Here is a 23466-nt window from a genome sequence, read left to right as displayed (position 1 = left end):
GAGGACTGTTTGGTTTCCTGCCTGGCTTGTTGAAGTTTAGGTTTTATTTATTATTTTATCCATCAACAGAAAGTTCTAACTCATCAATTCTATTTGTGAATTCCAAAAAAGCTAATTCATGGTTTGGTTTAAGAACATTTTTTGGTTCCTAAAAATTCCTGGCTGATTCCTCTGGGCTTCTCACAACTCAGGCTGAGAACCATTCTGAGGCAAGAGAGAGAAGAGCTGAGCAGAGGATTTTGAAGTTTGAACATTTGTCTTTGTTATGATCAAAAATGAAACCTGAAATTTTCAATGAAGGAAAATTTGTACAACATGGGAAATAGTTTCAGTGCAAAATTGAAACAATAATTCTAACATGGCCTTTTAGAACTTGACCTTTTTATCTCTTAACAACATTCAAATATAACACAGAATTTGAATATTTGAAATGAAAAGTAATTTCAACATTTGAAATTTCTACTTTTTGCTCTGAAAATGTCAAACCAGGATATTTCAACTTTCTGGGAACTTTTTCTTCTCATATTTTCATTTGAAAATGAGAACTTTCAGCTTGAGCTGCTCATGTACAGGAATCACCAGGACAAGTGGCTGTCAGCAGGAAGGGGAAAGCTGATGGACTGCTCCATGATCAAGCTCAGCCATTAATTTCTTATTTCCACTACCCAATACCATTGATTTTTGATAAGTTGGGGATACTTTCAAATACTTTTTGTTATTCACATGATTATGCAAATATTTTAGGCTGAAAATTTCTGTCTGTCACCTTTTTATGAGGGAGAAACAATGGTGATAACTCTGATTAAATCCAAATTGGACTGTGAACCAGAAGTTCACTCAATAACCTTGAGTTACCTTGATGCAAAACTGGAGTGAGAAAAATCAATTTATCCCCCACTCACAGATGTTCTGTCCAGTTCTGCGCTGCAGCTCTGAGGTCCCACATTTGCACCTCAACCCAGCCATTCCTCATGGACAGCCTCTGAAAAGCAGCTAATAACTCCACCTGCATTTACAGATAATTTTGAGATGTCTGAGTGGAGAGAATTACAGAATGACTAAAAGTTATTATGTATCATGCATGTGTTTGCCCATAAATAATAAATTCCTGAAGCAGACCTAGGAAGTTCCCACTCCTGTCTACCTTTATAACAAATTCATAAGCAATAGCATTGTACATGATTACTCACTCAGCTGTTCCCTGTCCAATGATGGGTTTCCCTCTAGATCCAAATACACCTCTCTCCTTATTTAAGTTGCATGGATTTTGTTATTTTTAATATTTCAGAATGGAAACACCCATTTGTGAAGAAAAAGTGTGAAAAAAAAAAAGTGTTGTTTTGTTTGTTTCTAATTCTTGACACCACTTTTCCCCTAATGCTCCTTATTTAGAGCTCTACCCCTGTTCACAGCCCAGGAAATTGCCAAACCTGATCAATATTTTTCCTGATGGTCTGGCAGGATTGCCACAGTCAAGCTGCCAGACTCTGGTGGTGGTGGTGGCTCTGTGGTGCCCCAGCCCTGGCCAGCTGAAATGGCTGCTTGGGCTAATTTCCCTGTCTCTCTGCATCCTACCAGGATTTTACACTAGAAATAAATTGTCACAGGGAGAATATTTAAATTCAGGAAACAAAATGTTCCCACTAATTCAATGTAGCCATCTCCTGCCTACTAAAAGTTATGAGTTATGTGTGAAGTAAAAAACCTCTCTGCTGCATGAGATAATGAGAAAAGGGGGATTCTTTATTCATTGTACTTGTCCCCCTGCACATAACATTTGTATATCATGCCAGGACTAACCTGTGTCTCTGCACTTACAGCCACAGACCAGACTAAATGCCTGCCCTTCACTGTTTTTACGTCATGATTCATATACTCTCCCTGCTCTTTCTGACTGCCTGCAATTACTTGTGACAAATGATTCTTCAGTGTACTGTCTGCTTTACCTTTTCAAAATGTTTCCATGGTTCACAGATAAGTCAGCTAGTGTACACTGTACTGTCTTGTGGGAAGTAAATCCCAGGACAAGCACAGGAACAAGTTCCACACCATTTTGCTGGCAGAACTGCAGGCATCCACCTCACTCAGCTGCAGCACGAGGAGCCTGGGCCAGCCAGGCCAGCAGGGCTGGGGCTCCTCCACGACAGCTCTGTGGAGATCCCAAACAGATTGTTCCCTACAGCTGGGCTCTCCTAGGAGCAGGGATCCTTGCTCCTCAAGGAGCTTGATGTCATCCACAGCAAAACATCTGGTCAAAAGGAATCATTATTTTGATATCTGCTGTGAAAGAACATCCAGCTGAATGACCCCTGCTGGCCTGTTAGTTGAGCACATCTGTATCCAGAGGTGAATTCTGCCTGGATTGAAACCTCTGAAAGTCATGGGGGGCTTGTTCTGCCTTCAGCTCCGGGAGAGAGTATCAGGGGAGCTCCACTGACCTCAGGGGGTGTGAGTGCCAACAGACCCAATCCATTACCTCCTCCTGGCAGCACAGCAAGCTCCCCTCCCCGCTGGGTCTGCTCCTGTCCCCACTCCCATCACACCTGGATCTGCTTCTGTCCCCACTCCCATCACACCTGGATCTGCTCCTGTCCCCACTCCCATCACACCTGGATCCGCTCCTGTCCCCACTCCCCTCCCCGCTGGGTCTGCTCTTGTCCCCACTCCCATCACACCTGGATCTGCTCCTGTCCCCACTCCCATCACACCTGGAACTGCTCCTGTCCCCACTCCCCTCCCAGCTGGGTCTGCTCCTGTCCCCACTCCCCTCCCAGCCGGATCTGCTCCTGTCCCCACTACCCTCACACCTGGATCCGCTCCTGTCCCCACTCCCTGTCCCACCTGGAACTGCTCCTGTCCCCACTCCCATCACACTCGGGTCCGCTCCTGTCCCCACTCCCCTCACACCTGGATCTGCTCCTGTCCCCCTGTGCTGACGGGCTGCAGTGAAGGGCGCTGTGCCACTCATGCTGCTCAGCCTGCCCAGCTCCAGCACATTCCCTGCTCACTGAGGTCCTTGTCCTGCCCGTGTCTGTGCCCATCTGAGCGGTGCAGGTGCTCGGCTCTTGGGGCAGGCAGCGAGGACAGACCTGCGCAGGCAGCAGAAGGCTGCAGGTGCCATCTGCTCTGCGGGGACCGTCCCTCGGGAGCCGTACTGGTCACATCCCCTGCCCCTGACAGCGCCTGTTGATCACCACGTGCTGAGCAAGGGCAGCAAAGCAGAGCCGGGCAGGACGTGGCTGTGCCCAGGCACTTGTGGCAGCCCCTGGGAGAGGCAAGGGAGGCTTGTGAGATTCCGTGCTGTCATCACAACACTTGGCACTGAAAAGGATTACCCTTCTTGTGCTCCATTTACAGAATTTTCAGGGCTTCCTCTTGCAAAACAGATGCAAAACGCTGCCATCTGTTCATCGTGCCCATGACTGTGCAAGATGAAGAAGTAAAGAAAGTGCCTGTACGGGAAAGCTGTCATCATCCAACCCAACAGCAGACACAAGGCTGTACTGTGCAAGGGAAGGGCTGTTGTCACAGGGCTCTGATTTGTAGCACAGTCATTTTCAGTTCTGAAATATTCACTCACTCCCCGGCACCTTAACCAAATAAATTCAGTGAACCCCAGTAAGCAGCGAGTTTATGGATGTGGCAGGTCCTGGAAGAGAGCAAGGATCCAGTGCCTGGCCTCAGAATTACTTCTACAGAGGGAAGAAGAGAGACAAAACATAAAACACTCAGATAGGGTGTCAGGTTTGTGCCTGGGCACCAGAGCCAGCCAGCAGCTCTGTGCTGGGATTGCTGCATATGGTCAGACCTGGGTCATCTTCCCTTCACTGATTTTGTTGGCAAGGTAACACCCAGCGTGGGCAGGTCCTCCCAGGCTCCAGATGCACCTCGAGCTGCCTGTTGAGATGTACCCAGCAGGGCCACCGAGCTCCACAGCCACATCCCCACAATTGTGCCTCTGGCTGGAGAGGGGAAAAAAGAGCTTCTGTGGGAGAAGAGCTCCACAGAGAGAATCCATGGCACAAAAGATTGTCCTAAATGTTTTGTGCTCTGCTCTCTGGTATCCCTGCTCCTCGTTGCCCGCAGTCAATGCCAGCTCAGGCAGTTGCTGTGGTCACAGCTGGCTGTGCTGCCTCTGACACAAATCCCAACCAGGGAAAAAGGCACTGGCAATTCCGCACAGGACACGGCACCACTCCACTTACTTGTTTTTATGGACAGGGAACCCAGACACTGAATTGTCAAGTGCCTCTTAGAATGCAGAATGCCACGCTGAAAAAAGCCAAGGGAAAGCAATTCAGGGAGAAGAAAAGGATGGAAATATCTATCATTCAACAACACTGACAAAAAACAAACCCTGGCAGCAGGCTCCTATGCACTGCCTTGTTTATGCCAATGTTGGTTGCAGCTCCTGGTTGGGATCAGAAGCACAACAAATTGTCTGTTCCCCTGAATGCAGAGGGCTGTGATAGCCACTGACCATGCTGACAGAGCCCATTGCCTGCATTTGAATGGGAACGATGGATAGGAGACACAGCCACGCTTGAACACATACAAGATTGTTTTTATAAATCCAAGACTGTATTTACAAGTTCCAGCTTTTAAGGCCAAGGTATTTTATTTACTTTGCTGGTTTTTTAATAGTGAAAAAGCAGGAGAGCAATCCATCTACCTGGACTGGAAGCTTCTTATAAATAAACAGCAATAAAAAGCAACACTTGGAATTCATTTTGCCCACCTGTGTTTTGTCTGAGTCCCCCCCAGAATCTAAATCAACGAGAGATCAGACTGTAGTTTGTGAGCAAATCTCCTTAACAGAAACAAACAAAAATAGACAAAGATACCCATCCTCCTCATACTTTATGCACAGTAATGTAAGTTATTTTCCACTCCATTTAGACTTTTCACCTTCCTTTCATTTACCCTGTTTTTTACAGTTCAATAAATATTTTTCCAAGCTCCACTTGCCAAACAAAAGAGTTTAGCTTCAGTGTTACTCCTCTGACAAATATCCTTATGGTGTTGCACATGTGAGCCATTGATAAACAAATTAAAATTCTGTCCCAGCTCAGAGCTCAGCTGGCCCATTTCATCTTGCGGTATGGGTTTGTAAAGGTCTGGGTGTCTGTCATCCTCCCCTAACCTTGTCTTTGTCAAAGGGATACAAAAGCCTGCACGCTCGGGGCCTTACGATACTGATTAGTGTGAGTGACAAAGTGGAGTAGCAAGTCCACTCAGCCCTTCATAATAAATCTATCAAAGAGTAATAGAATTCCATCAATTCTGCATCATCCCCGAGGGTCGCTGTGCTGGGATGGAAAGTGTGTTCCGCTGGGATTGTACAACTGTTATTATTCAATTACACTCTTTTCTTCCTAGTTAAAGACCATGATATCATTATCACTTAATGAATACATATAATTGGATCTGGACTCTATGTTTGGCTGATGAATACCACTCACTATTCATTCAGTCTCAGCTCATCTTCTGACCATTTATTATAGACTTTTGGCTGAAAACCATGATGACAAAGGGAATTTGAAATTAGCTGAGAATTCATTCAATGCTCAGTTAGACACAAAGGCAAAATACAATTCTGACGTGTAAACGAGGCTGAGACCACACAGAGAAGTTTTGCCTAAAACTTAATAGCTGTTGATTTCTACACAAACACACTGAGGTAAGAGCAAAGATATTTTTAAAGACTGTCTCACAACTTTGCAAGCAAGCAGAAATTTCCTCTCTTTCTTCCCCAAACTGAAAAAAAAAAAATTAATTGTCTCAAAGGTAAATACTGGATCTTTTGAGTTGGTACTTTATTTCCCAACTTAGGCAAAATATTAGCTTTAAAGATGTCATCTGAGGCCATTATGAGCTTTAACTCAGCCCCGCTAAGCCAAACACCATTTTATGATTAAATAACATTTAAATCTGACAAAGCAAAAGTGCTTTCTATACAGTATATTTATTACACCTAATATCCAGACCATCATTAAGTTTCATCAAACAGTGTGCCCCCAAAGGAAACTGGCCCTCCTATTCATATTGTTGGGAGTAAATGTAGCATACCTCCTTTGGATCACTGGTGAACAGGCCACCTCATTAATCCTAGTTAGTAGATGCTGCTGGGCATGTGGAGCAGCCAAATCCAGATGCTACCCACAGAGCCTCTCCAGGCAGTTAGGGAATCACAGAGTAGCACCTCAAGCCCTCCATACATCACTTCAAATTAAATTTACATTAAGTGCTACTCCATCAGAGCCGAGAGAAGCTGACATCTTTGGAAAATGCAGATGATAATCCATTAAATCCTATTATATACATGTCTTCTAATTTTACTTAAGCTCATGCATACCAAAGTGTGAGTTTGTGTTAAAAATTAAAGACCCTTTTACTAGAACAAAAGACTTTATGAACTGTTGACTTTGGGAGGGTTTATTACAGGATCAGGCTATTCTGTCAAGACAAGTAGACTTTTTTTTTTCCTGTAAAATTTCTGGTTAATCATTTGTTCCTGGGATCTTTTTTCAAATGCACAATGTGTCTTTGCTGTTTCCATCACCAACTCTTTGTTCTCCCAGATAGAAGTGCAGCCTCTTTAACTTAATCAAATGTTATGAATGAAACAGTGGGACACATATTGTCTCCTTTTGCAATTAAGAAAATATTTGCTGGCAGCTTCCAAACTGGCAACAGTAAGAAGATGCTATAAAATCATCACAGTGAAAAAGCTCAGGATTTAATTGCCCTGTTACCACATATGTCAATCCCTTTATATTTTCATAGTCCTTAGTCACAGTTTTTACTTTTCCTTTGATCAGTCTCTTCTAATTTCAGAGCAATGATCTTACTATTTTTGATTCCGGGCACTTATTTTTTCATATTTAAACACTGTATTTTATGTTTATGTTTCTGTCTGATTTGTCTTGCTGCAAAAATTGAAAATACACGGATTTCAGAGAAAGGCAATAATTATCTCAGATATTAGGCAAAGGTATTATAAGGAAACACATCAAGAAATAAAAGATGCATATAAACACACAATTAATTTAAAAGGCATTTAGCTAACCTTTTAACATTTAATCAATGTTTGGATTTCAGCCTTAAATTGGCTTTAATTTTCAAATCAGTTCTTTCCAAGTGTTTGACTCTGTTTCCTTTACAGAACATGTATTACACATATTTATATATATATACACATGTAATAAAAATGTGCCAGCTTTTAACTCTTGTCAGTCTTTGGCAATGGCAAAAGTGATGGAGCAGACTTTTGTCTGGCAGAAATAAGTGTAACACCATAAACTTCAAGTGAATTAATAAGCTGACTGAAGTTTTTCCATGGGATATTTCTAATTTATGTCAGCTGAGGATGTTTCCCTGCATCATTTTCTAGAAACACAGAACTAGCCCAGGTTTACAGGCTGGGTTGGTCCTTGTTGTGAAAACAGCACCTCTGTGAGCTGGTGGTGCCTCGTGGAGGACCTTGGGTGCTGTGACAATTGGTGGGGCAGCTCACCACAGCCACAGTCTCATTTTGCAGTATTTGGTAATATTACAAATACAGGCTCTGAGCATGAAGGATGGATAATAAAACACACACATACAATTTGGAGGTGCAATTTGGCTGCTCTCACCAACCTTTGCTCACCAGTCTGCCTGAAGAGTTGCACTGAGGCTCCCTTACCAAGAAGGACACATGACAAATAAAAAAGTGACATCACCAATAATTAAAATTGGAGAGTTCAGTTTAATTTTCTTGCACAGGGATTTATGCTTGTTACTGCCATTAAAATTAGTAGGATCTGCTTCCATAAATTCCCATTCAGCAGCTTTATAACATTACCCAAATTATTGCTCTATAATATACTTCCACCCTATGATTTCAGAAGGTTCTTTTACCTCTGAACATCCCTAGCTCCAATTTGAATAAATCATCCCATCAGGAAAATATCAAACAACATCTATCATTTCAAGTTTCTTATTTCATTTTTAACAAAGGGATATAACTTGTTATGGTTTTGTTGTGATGGGTCAAATTTTGTTTTCAGAATTGCAAATAAGTGTTAACTGAAGTGGATGATCCAAAAAAAAAAAAAAAACAAACTTAACTATTAGGTTATAGTTAAGAATTGATAGTAGTCTCTGAAAGATGAGGCTGAATTACATAAACATAGCAACATGATGAAAAAAATCATTTTAAAAGCTTCATATTAAAAGCTATGGAAAAACATACATGGTCATTCCCTTCTTTTCATATTTTAGACTGCCTTTTCCAGGGACTAAAAAGGAATCAGTCAGGCAAAGACAATCCCAGTCTGCTGTGGGTTTCACAGCCCATCTCCATTGCTGATCTCCACCAAAACAATCAAACATACTTTCAGAAATTTCCAGAATCTACTCTTTGAAATAGCTCAGAAAAAGCATCAGGCCTATCAAAAATAAAGCCATATTAAAAAATTATCAAGTTTTCAACAGTATCCATGAGGACTAGTCCACTGAGGGAATGCCAAGTACAGCCACAACTTACCTTGTGCTGGTGTCACTCCTGGAGCTGGAAGAGGGGCTTCAAAACCAAAATAATGGTTAAAAGGACCCTTGGGAGAAGGCAGAATTGACACTGGTGACAAACATCTCTGGTGTAGCCCAGGTGATAGGTGTGGATCTCACCATTACACAGAGTTCCCAAAACCCAAAAGAATTTTCAACCTAATCCTTCTGGGAATTATTGCTGAGCTGAACAACCCAAGGCTGGGCTGCCACAGTTTTCCACCTGGCCCACAGGAGTTCCTTGTTCACAGCAAATACAATAAAACACCACATAACTTGGGCTAATTTGGACCAAGTAAGTCTTTTCCAGTTGCCATACAGCATGGATCTGCCTCGTGGCTGTGGGTGGCTCAGTCCCTGATTTTCAGGAAGTGTCCCTTAACTCATGAATCCTGGTGCTGAGCCCCCTGGGCAGCTCATGATGGCCAAAGTGGCCTCACATCATGATCCGTGGGGCAGGGAACACCTTTCTGCTTGTACCTGTTTAGCACCAGCAAAAAAAACTCATGGCAGAGGCTCTTTTTCCTCATGTCCTTCTAGTTTGCCCCCAGTTTATACAATTGCTTCTCTTTCTGTGACCTACAGAGGAGGAGCTGGATGTTGTTATTTACATCTCCACTTGGAGATGGAGCCTCACAGAGGTCCCAGAGCACCAGACATGGTCGGTCCACACAAACAGCAAGAGGCAGCCCTTGCCCTCAATAACTTACAGTCCAAATAAACAAGACAGGCAGAAGGTCAGAGAGGAAACAGAGGCACAGAAGAAGTGACGTGATTCGCCTGCAGTCACCCAGCAGATGATTGGCAGAGTCAGGATTAGACTAATAGATCACTGAATCAATCCACTGGCTAAACATACTGCTTCCCATTATTTCTTGGGAGGCAAACCAAGGAAGAATGATCTCACTCGGCTGGGAGCCATAATAAAAATAACAGCAGCACTGAGGGCAAGTTCAGAGCTTTCCTCATGATGTGCTGCAGATCTGCTGGTGGAGAGGTTGCTCTCTCCACCACCATATTTTGAATTGTCTTCACGGCAGGAATGATGGAAGACAGAGGAATGGCTGACAGTACTGAATAAAACTCCATGTAAATTCCCCTTATGAACATCTGATAAGTATTTATATGGGCATAAAGGGTTATTTATTTCCCCGTCCCCATGAATGATTTACATGCTACTCTCCATTTTTATAACGCACTCACTCGGGCTTGTACTCAGGCTGGCTCTTTTTCCAAAGAAATGACTTGACACAGAACTGGAGCCAGGATGCTGGGTGGGGGTGGGAACATTTCCAGGGATTTTTTCCATCTTTCACAGTAGTCATTTTCTTCCCTCCTTTCCACTTTTGACCTTTTTTTTTTCCCCTTGTGTCTATGAGTTTCATCTTTCCCCAAGTCTCTGCAGTCTCCAAACTCCTTTGCTCATTCTGTAGGTAGAATAACCTTTCTTATCTGACACTTTTTAAGGATGAGAGTCAGGAAAGTGACTGCAGAAGTTTAAACTACAATCACTCAGTGAATGTGACTGCAGTGCCTGGGAGGTTCCTCTGGTTCTTCAGCTCTCACTCTGACTCAAGCTGTGCCAGGATCGCCTCCAAGGGTTTTCCAACCCGAGGGGCTGGGCAGGATTTTTGAGAACTCTGCAATTCCTCACCAAGCTGAGCCTCAGAATTTGAAAATCTAGGTCTGGTTTTGTGGTTTAAAGAGGACAAAATAAAAATTTGGACCAATTCCTGATACAGAGTTTACAGTTCAGCCAAATCTTAATATTTTTCCCTGAGTTCATTTCCTTCTCCCTGCCAAATGTGCATCTTAATAGTATGAAAAGTATTTAAATGGGTGCAGTGAGAAATACTACAGATAGATTTTACATGGGACTTCTAAGGCACTTGGCCTTCAAATTCCAGGCAGATGAGTGGGAGTTCAGCTTGAGGAAGCACATTTTTCTCCTGGATGCAGTCAAATGAAGAACTGAATACCCCACTTCCATTAACACCAAATATAATGGATGCATTCCCACTCAACTGTATTTGATAGCTGGAAGGCACACAGTAAATATGTTTACAATGTGTTGGCCAAAGATTTGTCACTTAAATTTCAAAGAAAAGCTTTTTTAAAAGTTTGAATTTATAAACCTGTGGCTCTGCAACTTATTCTCTGCCCCTTCATGTTCAATCCCCAACATCATAAGAAAATAAGGACTACTTTGTCTTCGTTAGAAATCCTATTGGAATCATGCAGAATGGAGATTGATAACATTCTCCATTTCTTTATCTGAGTAGCAGTATTAAATTATTTTCATAAGCAATACAGTCACGCTTGTAAAATGCTTTCAGTTACTAAAAAATTAAGGAAATTAAAACATAGAACTCCATATCAGATATGAATCTGATAGGAATTGTGTACACTACCTGTGTCAGCTTTCCTTGGGCTGCCATTCAGAGGGGAAGACACTGGGGTGACCTCTGAAGCAAAAACAGCAGCACAGTTTTGAGGTTGTGCTCAACCTGAAACAAGGAAAAAAGATTTTGTATGTGGATCCCTCATTTTGCAATCTTTAGTCCAACTTTCTGTGAAGTCAGAATAGCCCCAAAGTCTACTCCTGCTCATAGCAGACTCTTCTATGCTTTTTTAAATTATTCCACAGCCCTGACTCTCCACCAAACTGATGGCAATAGTTAAAACCCTGTGTGGGGGGTTTAAATTGATGAACAATAGGTGTTAATTTGTATTACTTCTGTTTGTAGCTTTGTGCCACTTCTGAGGAGGAGAATCCATCTTCACACCCCTCACTCTGTGGGACCACACTGTCAGCCCCCATATTGCAATATTAAAGCATTTCCTAGCTCAGGGCAGCCAGCTGCCTGAGGGCACCTCTGCCAGTCACTGCACCAACCTGCACATCCAGCCTGAATCATCAGGAAGGACATTAAACATTGGAGAGTGTCCAGCGGAGGCCAACAAAGATGGCGGAGGGCCGTGAGGGGAAGGCGAGCGAAGAGAGGCCGAGGGCTCATGGAGAACGGGGCGCTGAGAGGAGACTCAACACGCTTACAGCTTCTTGTGAGGGGCAGAGGAGGGAAAAACACTGATCTGGGCTGTGTGACCAGGGACAGGACACCCTCAGGTGGTGTCAGGGAGGTTTAGGTGGATATCAGGAAAAGGTTCTTCCCCCAGAGGATGTGGGGCACTGAACAGCCTCTGCTCCCCAGGGAATGGGCATGGCCCCGAGGCTGCCAGAGCCTCAGGAGTGTTTGGACATTTCAGGTACAGGATGGGATTGTTGGGGTGTCTGTGCAGGTTCAGAAGTTGGACTAAATGATCCTCGAGGATCCCTTCCCAACCATCAGTTTCTGTGATTCCTTCATTCAGCACTGCCCGATGCCGGGGGGCAAACTTACCTGGAACAGCCATGGCCAATTGTCTCCTCACGAGCCCTCACAACATGGCGCCTGCCTCTCCTCAACCTCCCTCAGCCTTTCTCCTCCCCTCAGGGCAGCCAGGCTGTGTGGGAGTCACGTCCTCACACAGGATTTCTCATAACGGACCGATGGCAGCCTAAGGTTGTGTGTGAAGGAAGCGTTTTTCCGCCTCTCCATTTTCCTACCTCTCCACTTTCCCGCCTCTCCGCTTTCCCGCCTCCCCGCTGCCTCACAGCGCGCGAGGGACGTGGCGCCAAGGGTGGTGAAGGGTTCATCCCACACCTGCCCCTGCTCTGGTGTCTCTGTCATCCCTGCTCTGGGACCACCGTGACCAGTGCTGAGGTAGAAATAACACAGGGAATATTCCTTGGGGCCCAGCTTGTTCCTGCAGGCATGCAGACATGGCGTCCTCTGTGCCCACACGCTCTCCTCAGGGTTTAACCCCGTTAAATTCAGTGGATTCTCCGCAGAAAGCCCAGCTACAGTAACAGCAGCAGAATGCTCCAGGCTGTCTGGATCAGCTGCTCTGGTTCCAGGGTTGTTGGTGGCCACAACAAAGGAGCCAAACCCACGAGCAGTCCCGTGCTCTTCATTCCCCAACAGAGCGAGGCCATGCAGGTCCATGGATTAGAACCACAGAACCACAGAATATCCAAAGTTAGAAGGGACCCACAAGGATCATAGAGCCCAAACCCCATCCCTGCACAGACACCCCAACGATTCCATGCCTGGGAGCATTGTCCAAACTCTCCTTGAGCTCTAGAAGCCTTGGGGTTGTGCCCGTTCCCTGGGGAGCCCGTTCCAATATCTTGGGCAGAAACAGAACCATTTGTGTCACTGCAAAAAGCCATCAGTGATAATTGCGGTCACGTTAGCACCGGAATTTTCAAATTTAAAAAAAATTTAAGAGGCTGCAAGCGGAAGAAATTGCAAATAGTCCCCCCTGTTGGTACAAGGAGTCTATTGTGCTGCTGCTATGAGATTTTATTGTGAGCTTAATGTCAACAGCTTCAATTACCATAACAAAAGTAAGGCCAAATTTCATGCTGGCGAAGGGAGTGACCTTCTCTGAAATCTTTCTCATGGGTGCAACATCCCCACCTTCCTAGGGCTTCCCCAGTGTGTGTTTGGTCAGTCAGCTTCCCTCAGTGACCCGCTTTGACTAACATTTCCTCACAAAACAAAGAAGAAATTATCATAAACAAAGATTACATTTATTTTAACACTCAGCTTTTCATCAACATTTAACCTTTATGGGGAATCAAATTATTTTTCTCCATGACTAAGAAAAATCTGATGATATGTAATTAAAACAACAAAGACGAGTCCCATTCTATACGAGTGTAATTATGTTCATGTGGTACCACTGTAATTGAAACACAGAAGATGTTTCAGTCTGTATTAAGAGAGAATTTCTTTCAGTGGGTTTCCTGAAGCTCATTAGATATTCCCTGGCCTATTCTCCTAAGTAATTAGATTTTAACAGGATTTTCAACAGATCAGAGCAATCTCTGTGGGTGCCAATAGGAGACTCTCCCTCTGGCCTTACCAGCAGGGCAGCATGGATAACATCCAGGCTGGGAGTTAATAGGACAATTACTGGCCTCTTTTAAATGAGTTACATTAATGCACTTAAGCTAAATGGCTCTGCATATGATTAAATATTAACATCTGCAAAATATGAAATCATGATATGCAATCAAGTTTTGTTGTTTTAATTTCCCAAATGCCAGATTTCAGTGGTGTATGTAAATGTTCATTGGATGGTGTATGTTAAACTTTCAAAACACAGATCAACACTATTTGTGAATGGTTCTTCTGGAGCTACTAAGTTAAACATCTTAAAATAGCACAAGGCAAGAGGAAATTATCAAAAATTATACAAAAACAAGAAAAGGAGAAAAAACCCCAATCTTCATTTTGAATGCCTCAAAGTGAGCCAGGTCACGATTTCCAATGCAAACAATAAAATTCAAAATTTTATACTAAGTACCTCCATACCTAACGGCTTCCCATCAGGAGTGTTAAAAAAGACACAGTTACAAAGGCTGAGGAAAAGGCTGCGGTACTCAACAGCTTCTTTGCCTCAGTTTGCCAGACACCCAGCCCCCTTGGAAGACAGGAAAGGGGAGCAGAATGAAGCCCCCATAATCCAGAGCACAATTTCCACTGTCCCAGGCTCCAAACCCCCTCCAACCTGGTTTCAGGCACTTCCAGGCATCCAGGGGCAGCCACAGCTTCTCTGGGCACAGCCAAGAATTCCTTCCCAATATCCCATCTGTCCCTACCCTCTGGCAGTGGAAGCCATTCTCTGTGTCCTGTCCCTCCATGCTTTGTCCCATGTCCCTCTCAAGCTCTCCTGGAGCTCCTTTAGCCACTGGAAGGGACTGTCAGGTCTTCCTGGATCCTTCTTTTCTCCAGGTGAACACTCCCAGCTCTCCCAGCCTGGCTCCAGAGCAGAGGGGCTCAGCCCTTGGAGCAGCTCCATGGCCTTCCCTGGATTCATTTCAAGAAGTCTCCATCCCTCCTGCATTGGGGACCCCAGAGCTGGACTCAGTGCACCAGAGGGGATCTCACCAGAGCAGAGAGAGGGGCAGAATCACCTCCCTTGGCCTGCTGATCACACTTCCTTTGATGCAGCCCAGGACACGGCTGTTTGTCTGTCCTACAGTACATTTATTTGTTGTTCTGCATCTCTCATCCACTCACCAGACCCTGTGCCCTGTCCATGCTGACCCTGACTTCTACTTCCACGTCTGCTGCCTCAGTAAGTCCTTTCTGTGAGCTCTGTCACCCCAATGTGCTCCATCCCCCTGCAACACTCACAAAATCATCTGACAGGAGAAGTAAACAGAGCTTTGATGTGGGCTAGAAACACACTCACTTTGCAACAAGAGGTTGAGCTGTGTACTGATGCTTCTACATTATTTCCCCAAATCCTTCCTGTGTGAAAGGATTTCTTTTTGTTGCTGAGAGTTTCTCCTGTCCAAACTTCTAAATATTCCTTACATTTCAAGATTATCAAGTCTGCACAGCACAGAGGCACTTCACTGTTCCATCTTGGGCTCCAGAAGTTAATAATATCAGCAATATGGAGCACATTCTTCCCAAAGTACTCTACAAATATGAAATAATTACTCATTGTGAGTCTGCTGTATGGCAGAGAAATATTGCTACTGTCTTTCAGCTGGGAAACTAGAGCAGAGGTTAAGACCCAAATCCTTCAGAATCTAAATCCCCATGAAGTCAAATGTAAGGATCTGTGAAGTCCAAATGTAAGAATCTGAAGTCCAGTGCCCCCAAAATCGATAGAGAGCTGGGCTAAACATTAATTCCTGGGGTTCAGCTATGATTTCAGTCCAGCAAAGGATGTCTTGTGCTTGACCAAGTCCGTGAAGTCTAAAGCAGCACTAACAGTCCAGTAGCAAACTGTCCTTCCATGACTCAAATTTTCACTTTGTCGTAACTACCAAGCACAAAGTGATGGAACTTAATTTGGGGTGGTGCAGTGATGCTTTTAGATCATAGAAACAACTTCTCCTGCTGAGTGGTGAGGGCTGACAGCAGCATTTTATCAGTTGCCTCAATTTGAAATAAATCAAAACTACATCTCTTCAGATAAAAAACACAATTTCCTCTTTCTTTGCCCAAATTCCCCAGACTTTCTGATCAGTTCCAGCCATGCTGTGGTCACAGCCCACGCTTCCAAGAGAGGGAACTCACCCCAGCTGCCTCGGGTGACAGCACTGAGCTGTCACCATCTGCTCTCAGGAAACACTGCCATGAGAGCTGGCCATGCCATAGCTGCCTCCTCACAAATCTGGTGGAGAGACACAAATGTTCACGTGGTGCAGCAGCTAATGGTGGCAGCCCTTGGAACCAAGATGGAAAATATTAGTGTAACAGCATGATGGGAATGGGAAACAAAAGAGAACAAGCAGGACAAAACAGAGGCACAAAACTGCAACATGAACCTCAGTAAATGTGGGGATATTTTAGCCAATGATGCTATTCTTAGCAACACACAGGCTTGTGATCACCCAGGAGTTAACCCATGAAAAGTGTTATTATGAATTCCATGAGAAGTGGGGCAGAGCAGTGCCTACGGTTCAGCTTCTCTGACACTCCCCATTGTATAAATCTGCCCAAATCTTTGCCAGCCTTTACCCATTTTAGATGAAACATCCCATGATGACTGCCTACCTCAAGATGGATTCTCTTGCTGCACTTCAGAAGAAAAAAAGAAAAGGGGAAAAAAAAAGAGATAAAAAAAGAGGATTTACATCTTTCTTATTTTCATCTGCCCACATTAAAAAGAATCTCACAACAATCTCATTGAGGAGATCTCACTTCAGTATGGTTTGTGCTTAAAATTTGGCTGGGAGGCTTCTGTTGCTTTTGAGAATGAGCTCTTGACTCTGCCTGGATTTGGTGAATTTTATAAAAAATTGGAGGTTTTAGAGTTTGTCCACAACATCCTCTGAAAACTCTGCACATAGCACATTGCTCCTCACAGCTCCCATCAACCAGGCAACCTTGATCCCATCAGAGCAAGCAAGAGGAGAGCAGCCCACAGCTTTGGCACTGGAGCAGGGCTGCCCAGCTCTTCACCACATCCCCCAGCACAGACCATGGAAACACAACCCTGCTGCAGAGACAAGCCAGACCTGGCAGTAGGGAGGCAAAGGCAGGAATTTGGATCAGGGAGGCAGATGTTGGAGAATAGAGCTGGAAAAGAAGGGGATTTTCAAGTGGAAGGAAAGAGAGGATTGTCAAGAAGGCAGAGAGAAGTTTGGACACTCAGAAATTATCAGAATTTCACGTGTGTTCACATGGGCTTCAGAGCCAACCACACTCTTTACCTCAGTGTGCAGTGCACAGAGGGGTTGTTTTCTTGAAGTTTGTACTTTTTGGTGGCAGCAGCTGGAATCATGGAGTTGGAGACTGACTCTCTATTCAGGCACATGACAGAGACAAATTAAAGTGACCAGAATAGCCCTAAATCAGGCTTTTTCTAACTTTGGCATACTTGGATTGGCACTTCCCTCAAGTAATTTTTGGGTGCATTCATCTACCCTGTAAAGAGAACTCAGTGCATGTCCTGGCTCAGTAGGGATGGTGGGAGGGATGGGGTTAGGCAGGAGAAAATGCCAACAGTGTTTACAAAGACACTGAAGTTAAAAGGCATTGCTAAAGCAGAGAGAGCTTTGGGATGAAGGGGTCACACAACAGCTCCTCGTTTGCACCTTGGGTCAGTACACTGGAGCCAGCCCATCCCCACCTGTTCAGTTTGTCTCTAATTTCCAGCTAAAATACCTGGCTCAGTGCTGGCCAGCTCAGAGCAAAACTTCCTGAAGGGTCAACCCTCAGACCTGGGACCATTTGCTGTGCCACATGTGCAGGTACATTTGTGTCCCCTACTGTAGGGCTCTGAGCTGTGCCACGTCTGGATGGAAGTCCTTGCACCCTGGGGACACTTCTTTGTCACCCAAAACCAGCTGTCATGAGGGAACACATCTGGGTGCACATCACAGCTTCCCAAGAAATATTTCCATGTTTCCTTCCATGGGCTGGCCCAGCACGGTTTTTACAGTGCTATCAGGGTGCTTTTATGAGATTCACCCCTTGCAATGGGAAGGTTTTTATTAGAAACACGCCTTCCTCTCTGTCATTTATGATAAATAATGTTTATTGATGTTCACTTCCTTCAGTGAAATAAAGTGTCAAACAGCACGTTGGTATTTGCCAATTTTCTTTTCACATTTCATGTTATGTGCTTTTTATGTTACATGCCTGATTAAAAATTTAAACATTGTCACCGTCAGTGCTAAAATACGTTGCCAGAGCATCTCTAATTATGCTTCCTTGTCTGCTCTGAGCAGGGACTGACATTTCTGGGTCAAGATCTGGTTGTTGATATGCAGCACGGGAAGTATCCGATAGCCACTTGCTGAGAAATAGCTCCTCTCCCCCGGTTCTGGTGCACAATGCAGAGCAGGTACCCGGGGCAGGCTGCTCTGCCGTGCCAATTCCTGCCTCGGGAGGCGTTATCCTCCCTCTGCACATCATTTGGGATGGCAGCTGATTAACCCAAAATGCAAATGCTAGAGGAGGAACTCCTCTCATGGGGCTGTGGAAGGTGAGCAGGGGTCCCATCCTGCTCCTGGCACTGCACTCACTGAAACCCAAACCTTTTCACCCTCCTGGACATGGCTATGTGCTCAAGCTCCCAGCAGCAGGAGATTCTGCTTTAGTGAGGTCCTGGGAAGCATTGTCCCCTTGCTCTTTGTGCACCTTTCTTCAGCAGATCTTTGTTTTTTCAACAGAAAGTGAAAATATAAAATCGCCCTGAAGTCTTTCTCCCTCTATAGACACATCCAAACCAACAGACACACTTCTATTACGTTAGGAAACTTTGGAATGAGCTTTTCAGATAGAAATTTTTAACCATGCTACATGCGTTTGTATTTTTAGCTGTTTGTTTTATATTTTCTGCCACAGGCAGGAACCAAGGCTGGTCTGCAAAAACCCACCTGAGTGTGGAGCAGGGCATCTGACAACACAACTGACCTCCAGGAGGAGCCTTTGCACATCTGAAACTGCCACCAGTGCTATGCACTGCTGGAAATAAGGCTATTTTTTAAAAAAATTTAAAAACCCCTTACAATATTTGCTGCATTTGTTTGCAATGATAACACATTTCACATAGTTAAAACCAGCCAGCTTCTCCAAGAGATTCCATATTCAGAAAACTCAGCTGTTCTCCTTGCCAGTTGATGGTTGATGAACAGTTATGAAATGCAGCCATAATTTATTGTGGATGTTCAAATTAGTTAAAAGGTGGTGTTATATATGGCTCAATGTTTCATCTAGAGTGTCCTTATTTGACCCATTAAATGTACATTGAATGAAGACTGATATGTTCCAAGATATTGTAAAAATCCTTCTCTGTTGTTGCCAGAATTTTTTTGCATTGTTATCTGCTCTCAGAAATTACTGACATTTTCTCTTAGGAAAGAAGAAGAAAGTAAGAAAAATTTGAAATGATGCTTCAAATTTGAAAGTAGCCATTGAAATTCTAGAGGCTTTACTCAACTTCCCATCATTTCCTGAAAATGGTAGAATTATTTTTATATATTGTTTTACATGTAACATCCTTAATTTGTAACCAGTCTTTATGTGTGCCTGACTGGCACACAAGCTTTAAAGGATAAAACATGTCTGGCTAAAGAGAATCTGAAGAGTTTCAGGGTTTAGCTCTGATGAGCCTGACTTTAAGTGCAAAAAAGCACCCCCAATATCAGCAAAACAGAGTCAAATTTGTGGCCTTAAGAATAGAGAATTCCAAATATTCCGAGGGTTTCAGCAACAGGAGCACGACACAGGCTGCATGGCACGGCTGGAAATGGAGCTGGGCACTGGCTGCCTCTGCAGCATCAGGCTCAAGGCATTGCTGGGAATCACATCCAAGACCCTGAGATCCAGCTCTGAACTCAAACCTGTTACCACTAATGAGGATGGGAGTCGTTTTGCAAGAGCTGTAATAAACATTTGTTCAAACAAAAAGAAAAGTGAGATTAGAAAACACGCAGTCTGTCGCGGCATTAAGGGAAAACCTATTTGTGCCATCTATTTGGGAAAAATTATTGAAGAACAGTTCATCCATGTGAAAATATTAGCACTGTAATTCTGTCAAGGTCAGTGAGACCTAGAGGTTTGCTGAGAAATCACCTTCATTTCACCAGGTAAATAAAGAACTCGTTTTTCAAAGGAGCCTATTGAAGAAGGCACTCCATAGCAACAGTTAAATTATGAATACAGCACATATGTTCCATATCATATCATTTACAGCACACTTTAGCATAGACATAATGCTTAGTAACAAACTACAATACCATTCACAAAATGCATTTAAATAGCATAATTTAGTTCATTAAATTCAGTCATTTACAGTAAATCAAAATTATCACAGGAATTGAAGAGAGTACACAGTTGTTTGTTTGAATAGTTAAGCTAGGGAAGTCAATTCCTTTTTGAAGGTCAAGGACACAGTTGTTTCCATTTTCTGTTGTAAAAAAGATACAGCCTGTGTCATAAGATAATTTAGTATCATCTGAATGTGATCAAGTCCTTTCCCACTGCTTGTTCTGTATTATATAACTGGCATGCTTAAAATATATCTAAGTCAAGAATATGCTTTATGTATAATGTTATCAAATTAGACTTCTTTTTCTTTTACGGACTGAGCGGATGTGATTCCGGGCTTTTAAAAGGATTTAGTCTTGCAAATCTGCAGCCTATTACTTGGAAGCAAAGATGTATGTTTTCCCCTGGTCCAGCCATCAATTGCTTGGCCTGTGGAAATATTATTATAAAAGAAAAGTGGATTTTTGGCAGCCTTTTTAAGCGATGCATTCTGGCTTTTGCCATCAGAGGTGCAGCGTGTGTCTGTGTGTGTGTGGTGCTGGCGAGGCAGTGGGTGCAGAAATGACTTTGCAGCACACACCAACTGCACAGGGAGCTCAGGAGGAGTCACCAAATCCCACTGGGAATTCCTGAGGTTTAAACCCTCCTACAGTTTCTTGGGCATCAAAGAGAGGAAGGTGAATTAAATTACTCCCCACATTTAAAAAGCGTGCTCCATTTTTCACTCTGAATTCCCCAAGCATCTTCTTGCACCTTCTTGTCATCTTCCCTGATTGATACAGGTTGAAAAGGCCACGACAAAAGTTCTCTTGTCCTTGTAGAAACTTTTAGATTGTCATCAAGCCTTCCTTCCCTGCTCTGAGTTTTGCCCAATAGAGTCCTTTACCCAAGAGCATTCTTTTCTCTCCCTATAAATAATTCCTGCCATCAGAATCACTTCCAGGAAGTGAGAGCCTGTGCTAGGTCTCCTCTACCTTGCAGAATTTTGTATGCAATGAAGATGCCTCTGTTGCATCCATAAGAATGAAATGCAGACTCTTTTCTGGCCACCTGGAGGGGAAAATGAATAAGTTATGATTTCCCACCAATGGACTATCCAAGCACCTGAAAGTGCTAATTAATTAAGTGTCGTGTCACCCTGGTGAAAGAGGGGGGGTTTGTGTTGGGTGTTTTATTAATGATTGTACAGTCTGTGTATAACTAAATTACTTTAGCCTTAATTGAGCTTTTTTGGGTACTGAAGGCTGCCTGGCTGGAGCAGCACAGAGAGTGGTGTCCACTTCCAATCTCACATCTTTTCAGAGCTGCCTTTTCTCAGCCAGGCTCCACGGGAGGGCTGGGAATTGGGCAGTAACAGCTGTCCTGAAGGGAACAACACCTGGAATTGCCCCAAAGTGTCTGCTCGGAATGGAATATCGTGAGATGCCCTCGGAGCAGCAGCCCAGGGCTGCCCCTGCCTCGGAGCTCTGGGAAACACCCGGGGAGAGCCTGGGAATAGCGAGGGGAGGGACAATTAGAACCCAAACAAGAATGAATTATGGTGCAAATTGCTTGTTGACACTGGTGCAGAACAAAAGAGAGAGAAGGAGAAAATGTTCTTAAGGCAAATAACCTTCTCCATCTCGCCGGGCACAGGGGGAAATGCCGTGAGCAGGCACAAAGGACACAGATGGCAGCGCAAATCCTTTGTGTCCCACGCTGCCAGCACAGCTGTCCTGGGACTGCGAGGGAACCGACCTCTCACTGATTACCCTGGGCGCTGAGGAAGCACCGAGAGGGCTCGCTAGAGTAAAAGTGCCAACCTTTTCAAAGGACACAGCTCTGAGCCAAGGGCCAGTGCTGCAAAAATGTGTCTGGACACAGCTGGAACCTGCTGTCCTTGCCAGGGTTCCAGAGCACAGCCTTGCCTGAGTCTCCTGGGAGGAGGGATGGGCTGTGGACTCACTGAGGATCTTTCCCAAATTTTTAGCTTTCCAGCCAACATCTGGAAGGCCGGGCTGTTACCAGGTTCTTACAGGCTGGAAAATTAAGCTTCAGACCTCTGCAAAGTGTCCAAGGCCAGCTTGGATGGGGATTGGAGCACCCTGGGACAGTGGAAGGTGTCCCTGACCATGGCAGAGGGTGGAACAAGATGGGATTTAAGCTCCTTTCCAACACAAACCATTCTGGAATTCCTTGAAACCAACTCAGTGGAAGCAGGGAAGGAAATTAGGCCAGTACAGAGGTTTGTAGAATTTATATTTGCTCTTCACCATAGTAGGGCAGAGCTCACCTGGAAAGGTGCAAGACTTTTTCACATGCACAAAGTCCATGCACACAGCAGCAGGCTCCAGGTAGGAACAAGCACATACAAAAGGAGTTTTCAATAATTCAATAATATCTGCACAGATATCAGACACTAAAGTACCTGGCAAAGAAAGACACATTCTGTGTCCTATACTGTGCACCTCCTTCAGCAAAGCATGGGATGAAACAGCTCAGGAAAAACAAAAGTGTTAACCCAGGACTAATTTTAGCCCCAGTTTTACTGCAAGAAAAGTTGTGTTGATTATAACCCCTTTTTCCTCCTCTGGAGTATTTCCTGTACAGCATTTTTCTGAAACAGATTTAAATCATTTCACAGAAAAGGCAGGATGTTCCCTTATTTTATAGAAGTGGAAACTGAGGCACAAGGAGAGCACAGCTGTTCCTGGTGAGCTGCAGCCCAGGGAAACTCCAGCTTGCAGGCTTCAGCTAACTGGTCTGGAAATTGCACAAAATCATTAACTCATCCTTGAAAATTTTTCATGATAGATTGTAACTATTCAGTCTGTCATCTCCAGAGCCTGCCTCTCACAGGAATTATGACTATGTACCTGAGGGCTGCCACTATGGAATAGCAGAGGGATACATCACATCTGCTGCCAGGCAATCCTTAATGTGGCTGTGTTGGAGTGCTGCTGGCTGTTATTGGGACTGGTACTTCCACTGCTCTTACTTGAACACTACAATGTTAATTTGGCACCAAAACTGCGTTTAAGGCTTCACAGTGGGACTGCAAAGCAGCAAGTTTAGGAGGAAAATTCCAGCCTCACTCTGAGGTAATTATAAATCTTTTCTCTCCCATTCAGACACTGTATTAATGTTGCTGCATTGGAGCAGAATTTTATCTTTAATTTCCACTTTGCTTCTTTGGATGGGCTTCAGCCAGGCTTTGAGAGGAGGGGGGTCAGAGCTGAGCCCTGACAAAGAGCCTCATTCACAAACCACCAGCAGCCCCACTGGCGACTTCCCCAGCACCCCGGAAGAAACTGCGCTGTGACAGGAGAAACTTGGATGTCAGACAAACTCCAGATCTCCCCTGCAGCGATTATTTCCCCATAACTCCATGTCTGCGCTTCCAGGCACTGCTCTGCCTCTGACATGGACTTGCAGACTCCTCCTGTGGAGCTCAGAGACCTTAGGCAGAAGTTATCATGAGCCATCTGCCAGCACCACGCCAGCTAAGGTGGTATTATTTATTGAAAAGACTTTGCTTCCTTCCAAAAAATTATCCTTGATGAAGTTAAAGGACTCTGAGCCAACCTCACCA

Source organism: Catharus ustulatus, chromosome 9 (genome assembly GCF_009819885.2).
Source record: "Catharus ustulatus isolate bCatUst1 chromosome 9, bCatUst1.pri.v2, whole genome shotgun sequence".
NCBI lineage: Eukaryota > Metazoa > Chordata > Aves > Passeriformes > Turdidae > Catharus > Catharus ustulatus.
The sequence above is the reverse complement of the archived record's forward strand: the minus strand, read 5'-3'. Positions refer to the sequence as shown.